The sequence below is a fragment of the Capsicum annuum genome, chromosome 4 (genome assembly GCF_002878395.1).
Source record: "Capsicum annuum cultivar UCD-10X-F1 chromosome 4, UCD10Xv1.1, whole genome shotgun sequence".
Classification (NCBI taxonomy): Eukaryota; Viridiplantae; Streptophyta; class Magnoliopsida; order Solanales; family Solanaceae; genus Capsicum; species Capsicum annuum.
In genome coordinates, this window is record NC_061114.1 from 98,274,033 (window position 1) to 98,282,733 (window position 8,701).

The 8,701-nt window shown below is 38.4% G+C and overlaps 1 pseudogene; it reads left to right on the forward strand.

Annotated features, from left to right (window-relative positions):
• Positions 1 to 6,002: 6,002 nt before the first annotated feature.
• The window catches only part of LOC124897965, a 9,782-nt pseudogene continuing 7,083 nt past the window's right edge, over positions 6,003 to 8,701 (forward strand).

Here is an 8,701-nt window from a genome sequence, read left to right on the forward strand (position 1 = left end):
GTAAGGAAAATTTCGCATTTGTTTCAAGTTTTTATTCTCTTTATTTCAGAATATATATATATTTACTATATCCATGAACTACGTGATGATCTGATTCATGTAAAACATGATACGTAGGCAACCCTCAGCGGGTGCGATCAAATATTTTTTCAAGTTTCAAGTAATAATTTTAAGATGTTGGAGTTAAATAATAAGGGTAAAAAAATTAATTCACCAAATCCGAGATGAAACAAGAGGGTTTTCCTAAGTCCATTTCAGGAATGAAATTACTTAGGTGCATGACATTTGAGTTTGTTATGAATATATCAATATTTTTAAAGCTCTAAATCCTAACATATTTGTTTCTGTTTCATAAGAGAGAAAGAGTGAGGTGGTTGGTTGTGGTTAAGCTGGCCTCTCACCCGTACAACACAAGGTATAAAGGAAAAAGAAAGATGACTCGAAAAGATGGAACAAAATCTGATAATGAAGAAGGTCGAGATTAGTTAGTTCCACGAGAGTTCGCATCTTTGGAGGAGAATAGGTTATTGAAGCAACAAATTGTGGAAATGTATCAGGCCTGGGCGAATGGATAAGCCCCGCCTTCCTCGATTCCTGGTCTTTTGAATGCAAATCATCCCAGTTCTACTCAAGTCCAAGTCAACGATCCACTTTATCCGCCTGGATTTGGTCCATACGCTAATGTGTCTAGCGCTGCTGGCACATCCACCATGCATCCTCCAAATCCATCATTCAAAAACAACCCATTTTTTATTTCGGCCGTGCAAACTAATATAAATCCTCAATCAATGATACAGAAGCCTATTAACGAGATGAGTCATGATCAAGTCTATCCTCCTAAATTGGCATTTAAACCCATAAATTCATATCAGCCCACTCATCAGCCTGAGTCTCATATCATGATTGAGAAGGCTATTATGAATGAAGAACGAGAAGAGATAGCTAGAAAAGTGAGGAGTCTGGAGCAGAGTATGAGAAACATACAAGGATTGGGAGGACACAAGAGTGTCTCTTTCAAAGACCTGTGTATGTTCCTTAATGTTCATTTTCCAATAGGGTTCAAGACCCCAAAATTCGACAAATATAGTGGTCATGGTGACCCAGTAGCCCACTTAAAAAGGTATTGCAATCAACTTAGAGGAGCAGGAGGGAAAGAGGAGCTGCTTATGGCCTATTTTGGAGAAAGTCTGACGGGAATAGCCTCCTAATGGTTTATCGATCAAGACATCTCCCATTGGCACGTTTGGGATGATATGGCTCAAGATTTTGTACAACAATTTCAATACAATCTTGACATTATCCCTGACCGTACTTCTCTAGCTAATATGAAGAAAAAACCATTTAAAAGTTTTCGAGAGTTTGCCATAAAATGGAGAGCACATGCATCTAGAGTCAAACCGCCAATGAAGGACCAGGAATTGATTGATGTTTTTCTCCAAACTCAAAAGTCTGATTATTTTCATCATTTACTAGCCGCGGTGGGTAAACCTTTCGCCGAAGCAATAAAAATTGGGGAAATAGTGGAGAATGGCATCAAATTAGGAAAAATCATGAGCCAAACCGCCCTCAAGGCCACTACACAAGCCATTCAGAGTGGATCAGGTAGTTTTAAAAATCGGAAAAAGAAGGAGGAAGGATCCATGATGGCATCAGGATCGGGTAATGCCCAAAGGGGACGGAACTCCCCTTACGTTTATGTGCAACAGGGGCAACCCAACCTTCCTCAACATTATTATTCACCTCAACCTGTTGTTCTTAATGCTCAAGCGGATGCCCGACCTCCTCAGCGTCCACAATGGCGGGTACTTGCGCCATAAGGTTTTCGTCCGCGGCAACCAAATTTACAATCCCCTCGTAATCCGTATGTTCAGGCAGACTATACAAGAGAACAGAGGCCAAGGGAAAAATTCACCCCAATTGGAGAATCGTATATGAGCCTGTTGCGGAGATTGGTCAAATTAGGATGGATTGAACCTATTTTGCCCTTCAAAGTGGATCCAAATGCAAATTGGTTTGATCCTAATGTAAGGTGTGAGTACCATTCAAACGTCCAAGGTCACAGTACCGAAAATTGTTGGAATCTGAAGAGAGCCATTGAAAAGTTAATCGAAAGCAAGGCAATCGTAATACAAAAATAAGAAGCGCCGAATGTCACCGACAATCTACTTCCCAATCACAGTAACACACACGTCGTAGGGATAACTTTTGATGATAGAGACTATAGGCCAATAAGCCAAGAAGTGATGGAAATAGGCACCTTGAAGGAGAACCCGGGTGAAGCACTGAAGTCTATGCAAAGAGAACCACTGATCGTGAAAGGAGTGAGTTCCATTATAAGACCCCGAGATTCAGAAAAGATGGTATTGTATGTTCCTGCAAAGCTAAAAAGAATAGTACAACATGGGCCAAAACTATATGTTTCGAGTGGTCCCGCATGGTTCGACCAACAGCGCAATAACATGAGAAAGATAACAGAGGCAATTGTCATAAGACACACAGCACAGCTCCCAGTGACAAGCTTGAAAACCATTCCATGGAACTACAACAAAACCACGGTGATGTACAAAGGAAAAGAGGTCATGGAAGAAACAAACGAAATAGGGGGTTTGAATCGATCAGGAAGATGCTATGCTCCAGAAGAATTAAAGAGACCAAAACAGTTTAAAAATAGTCAAGGGCCAATGAAAAAACCTATCACAGACGAAGAGGCTGATGAATTTCTGAAGAAAATGAAAACCCAAGACTATTCCATTATCGATCAATTGAGGAAAACCCCAGCTCAAATCTCATTATTATCCCTGCTGCTACATTCTAAAGAACATTATCAGGCATTGATTAAGTTGTTGAATAAAGCATACGTACCAAAGGAAACTATGGTCTGTCAAATAGAAAGGATGGTTCGTAGAATATTTGAAGCAAATAGAATCACGTTCACTGATGATGAGTTACCCACAGAAGGTTCTGGTCACAACAAGGCTTTGCATCTGACTATCAAATGCGAAGGATATTACATAAAAGGGGTAATGATCGATGGAGGTTCAGGAGTAGATATTTGTCCTTTCTCTACTTTGTAAAAATTAAAAATCAGCCTAAATAGGATTCGATCCAATAATGTATGTGTTCGGGTTTTTGATGGTGCAAAATGAGACACCATTGGTGAGATAGATCTTGCTTTAGTTATTGGACCAGTTGAGTTTGTGATCACCTTTCAAGTAATAGACATAGATACTTCCTACAACCTACTTTTAGGAAGACCATGGATCCATAAGGACAGAGCCACACCTTCTACTTTGCATCAAATAGTTAAGTTTAAACACGACAATCAGGAAATCATTGTGCATGGAGAGGATGACCTTCCCATACATCGAGATCCTTCTGTACCCTGTATCGAAGCAAAATGGGGTTGTGAATCTTTCATTTATCAAGCCTTTGAAATTGTGATAGCTGATCAAGTCGTGGAAGGCACGCCGATTCTGGGGCCTCATCTCTCTTCTACTTCAATCATGGTGGCTAGCCAAATGCTACAAAATGGTTATGAACTGGGAAAAGGAATAGGGGTTTCGCTGCAAGGAATTATAAACCCTGTAGATCCATGTGGTAGCTACAACACCTTCGACTTAGGCTTTAAGCCGACTACAGCAGATAGGAGATGGGTGAAAAAACAGAAAAAGAAGGCTTGGCAATTAACAAGTTTGGTTCCACACATTAGCCAATCTTTCACGAAAGCTCAAAAGGAAGAAGATCAAGACCCACTTGTTAACAAGGATGTAGATAAAATATGTAAAGGTATCAAGGAAATATTTTATGAAATAAACATAGTTCAGATGGGTGAAGGCCCTAGCCATGCAGATGTGCAGTTCGTCGGGCCAAATAGCAAGCTCACTAACTGGGAAGCCACTTCTCTCCCTACAAGGAAGGAGTCTTAGTAGTTTATTTTGTTGTTTCGTTTTTCTTTCTTTTGCATTTTGGACTGTTCTCAGGATTGTAGTCCACATAGTTTAGTTGCTCTGCTTTCACGTTAACCCTCCTATCCTTTCCGATTCAATGAAATGAAATTCAAGTTTTCTAGTAAATTTATCTTTTCTTCCCTCTTTTAATTTTCATTTTTATCTTATTTCAGTTATGTTAATACTGGCTCTGATAACATGGCATGCATACGGAGTTCATATTTAGATCCTAAAAAGCTATCTAATCTCGAATCAATAAACCAAACAATAGATGAATACGACAAAGATGAAGCTGATAAGGAAGTCGAAAAAAGATTGGATCAATTTGAGGATAAGCCCAAACCCAATTTAAATGATACTGAGATAATAAATTTGGGAACTGGTGAGGAGGTTAGAGAAATAAAAATAAGTATTCATGCGGATTAGAATATCAGGAATGATATTGTTCAGATTTTGTTCAAGTATAAGGATGTTTTCGCTTGGCCTTATGATGATATGTCGGGTCTAAGCACTGATTTGGTAGTCCACAAACTACTTACATACCCTGATTTTTCACCGGTCCAGCAAAAGTAAAGAAAGTTTAAAACTGACGTGAGCGATAAAATCAAAGAGAAAATCATGAAGCAATTAAATGCGAACGTGATCAAGGTCGCTTAGTACACAACATGGTTGGCTAATGTGGTGCCCGTACCGAAGAAAGATGGCAAAATCAGAGTTTGTGTTGATTATAGGGATTTGAACAAACCAAGCTCTAAAGATAACTTTTCGCTACCCAATATTCATATCCTTATTGATAATTGTGCTAAACATGAGATCCAATCTTTGGTGGATTGTTATATCGGATATCACCAGATCTTGATGGATGAAATAGATACAGAAAAGACTGCTCTCACCACCCCGTGGAGTACTTATTGCTACAGGGTTATGCCATTTAGTTTAAAGAATGTGGGAGCTACGTACATGAGAGCTATGACTACTATTTTTCATGACATGATGCACAAGGAAGTAGAAGTATATGTTGACGATGTCAGTATCAAGTCCAAGACACAAGTCGATCATGTATACGACTTGAGGAAATTCTTTGAAAGATTGCGAAAGTATAATCTTAAGCTCAATCCAGCCAAGTGTGCATTTGGAGTTCCATCTAAAAAACTTTTGGGTTTCATAATTAGCCATAGAGGCATTGAACTGGATCCTTCCAAGGTAAAATCCATTCGAGAATTGCCACCTCCGAAGAATAAAACTGAGGTCATGAGTTTTCTTGGAAGGCTAAATTATATAAGCAGATTCATTGCTCAGCTCAGCACTACATGTGAACCGATATTTAAGTTGCTGAAAAAGGATGCTGCTATCCAATGGACAGACGAATGTCAAGAATCATTTGATAAGATTAAAGAATATTTGGCAAATCCTCCAGTACTGGTCCTACCGGAACCTGGTAGGCCTTTATTTCTATATCTGTCAGTGATGGACAATTCTTTCGTTTATGTTTTAGGACAGCATGATATCACAGGCTAAAAGGAACAAGCAATCTATTATTTGAGCAAAAAGTTCATGAGTTATGAGGTAAAATATATTCTTTTAGAAAAGACATGTTGCGCCCTAACTTGGATTACTCAGAAGTTGAAGCACTATCTTTCATCCTACATAACCTACCTCATATCTCGAATGAATCCTTTAAAGTATATTTTTCAAAAACCTTTACCCACAGACAGGTTGGCGAAGTGGCAGATTTTACTTATAGAATTCGACATTGTGTACGTTACTCGTACCGCTATGAAAGCACAAGCATTGACCGATCATTTGGCAGAGAACCCAGTTGACAATGATTATGAGCCTTTGCGAACTTACTTTCCTGATGAAGAGATTAATTCAATTGAGGAAGAAGTTCAAGATGATATGTATGCGTGGGAATTATATTTTGATGGGGCAGTCAATGTCAAAGGAGTAGGAATTGGGTCGATTCTTGTCTCACCGACCGGGCGTCATCATCTCGCCACAGCACAACTTTGTTTCTTTTGTACTAATAATACAGCAGAATATGAAGCTTGCATCATGGGGTTAAATATGGCAATAAATCTGGATGTACACAAGCTAGTGGTGTTAGGAGATTCTGAATTACTCATTCGACAAATTCAAGGAGAATGGGAAACGAGAGATATCAAGCTCATTCCATACAAACAGTTCTTAGAGGATCTTAGCAAAAGGTTCAAGTCTATCGAGTTTAGATATATTCCCAGATCCCATAATGAGCTGGCTGATGCCCTGGCTACCCTAGCTTCCATGCTCCCATACCCAAGAAATATGCATATAGACCCATTAGAGATACAGATACGAGATCAACATGGTTATTGCAATATAATTGATGTAAAATCAGATAATGAACCCTGGTACAATGATATCAAATGCTTCCTAAAGTCAAAAGAATATCCAATAGACGCCAATGCAGATCAAAAAAGGACTATTAGGTGACTTGCTAATGGTTTCTTCTTAAGTGGGGAGATTCTGTACAAACGAACCCCAGACTTGAACTTGTTGAGATGTGTTAATATTCAGGAAGCTGAAAGAATTATGAATGAGGTACATTCGGGGGTATGTGGTTCGCATATGAATGGCTATGTTTTAGCGAAGAAGATTATGCGGGCAGGATATTATTGGTTAACTATGGAGCGAGATTGCTTTCGCTTTGTTCGCAAGTGTTATCAGTGTCAAATTCATGGTGATTTGATTCACTCACCACCTTCAGAGCTGCATCCTATGTCTGCTCCTTGGCCATTAGTTGCTTGGGGCATGGATGTAATCGGTCCAATAGAACTAAAAGCTTCTAATGGGCATCGATTCATACTGGTCGCTATTGACTATTTTACCAAATGGGTAGAAGCTGCTACTTTCAAATTAGTCACAAAGAAAACAGTAGTGGATTTTGTTCATTCCAACATCATATGTCGTTTTGGTATACCAAAGTCCATTATCACAGACAATGCAACCAATCTCAATAGTCATCTAATGAAGGAGGTTTGCAAGAAATTCAAGATTGTGCATCATCATTCTACCCTTTACCGTCCCAAAGCAAATGGAGCCATTGAAGCAGCGAACCAGAATATTAAAAAGATTCTTAGGAAAATGGTCCAAGGATTTCGACAGTGGCATGAGAAATTACCATTTGCTCTTTTAGGATATCGTAAATTATCCGTACATCGACTGGCACAACTCTTTATTTACTAGTCTATGGGACTGAAGCTGTGATACCCACAGAAGTCGAAATTCCCTTGCTTCGGATCATTGTTGAATGTAAGATTGACGATACTGAATGGGTCAAGTCTAGACTAGAACAATTATCGTTAATAGATGAAAAAGGTTAACGGCAGTTTGCTTTGGCCAATTATACCAGCAGAGGATAGCGTGAGCTTACAATAAGAAGGTACGTCCTAGAAAATCCGAGGTCGGCCAACCTGTTGTAAAATACATCCTTCCACATCAAGAAGAGACTAAAGGAAAGTTTGCTCCAAATTGGCAAGGTCCATACATAGTTAAACAAGTATTATCAAATGGAGCTTTGCAACTTGCGAATCTGGACGAAAAAATGGCAGAAAAAGCTATCAATGTCGATTCAGTTAAAAGATATTATATTTGACACACTTGTGCTTAACATTCTCAAGTTGAGATGACGAAAAGCCATCATTATACTTAACTAAATGTCGTTAATCCCTTGTCAGCCCTTCGAGTTTTATTTACCTTTCCTTGCTTACCCTCTTTAGAGTCGACTGAAAAAAAAACCCTTGTGGGTGAAAACCCATGGTAGCACCCATAAGATGATTCAAAAAAAAAAAAAGATAATGCGTTAGCATTGAACTACTTCCACTTGATTCCTAAATGGATACATAGGCAGCCCTATTTTGGGGTTCGATCCAAAAGAAAGAAGAAAAAAAATATCTTGGTATTAAAAAAAATGAGATATATATCCTATTGTCACTTTTATATGGCTCTTAAGTTGTAATTTATCCTAAAAATCCTTTTTCCTTTGTCCATTAAAGACCTTTCGATCAATTTTTGAGAATGTCAAGCCTTGTGTATATATATATATATATATATATATATATATAAAGGCTTGTAGGTGAAAACCCATGGAGGCACCACAAGATATCAAAAAAAAAATCTTATTGGTGAAAACCCCAGGGGGGGCCATAAGACAATGATGAATGAGACAATCGAAATTAGAGAGGTCAATTGAGAAAATCCTAGAAGGAATAACATTAGTCAAACAAAGTTTATCATGACAGGACAAAGATCAAGAAGGATGATTTGATTTGATTGAAAGGTGCAGTCTAATTCAAGATTAGACAATTTTGAAGGGTCAAATATCTACTCCAAATTGTGTGTCATGCGTTACTGAAGTCAATATACACCTCCAAATAAGCTTTCTTACTTTACTGTTAGAAATACCTTCTATTCAAACATAATTCTTTTATTCTTTTTTTTTATTTTTTCTTATTTCATTTTTACACGCTTTGTTTTTTTTTTTTATGCGTAAGTCTTGCACCAAATGCAAAATAAAGAAAAACGCGCAAAATAAAATCCTAATCTTTATTCGTCTTCATAGGGCGCCATCCCCTAGTGGACATCTTATTTCGTCTTCATAGGACGCCATCCCCTAGTTGACATTTTATCTCGTCTTCATAGGGCGTCATCCCCTAGTTGACATCTTATCTCGTCTTCATAGGGCGTCATCCCCTAGTTGACATCTTATTTCGTCT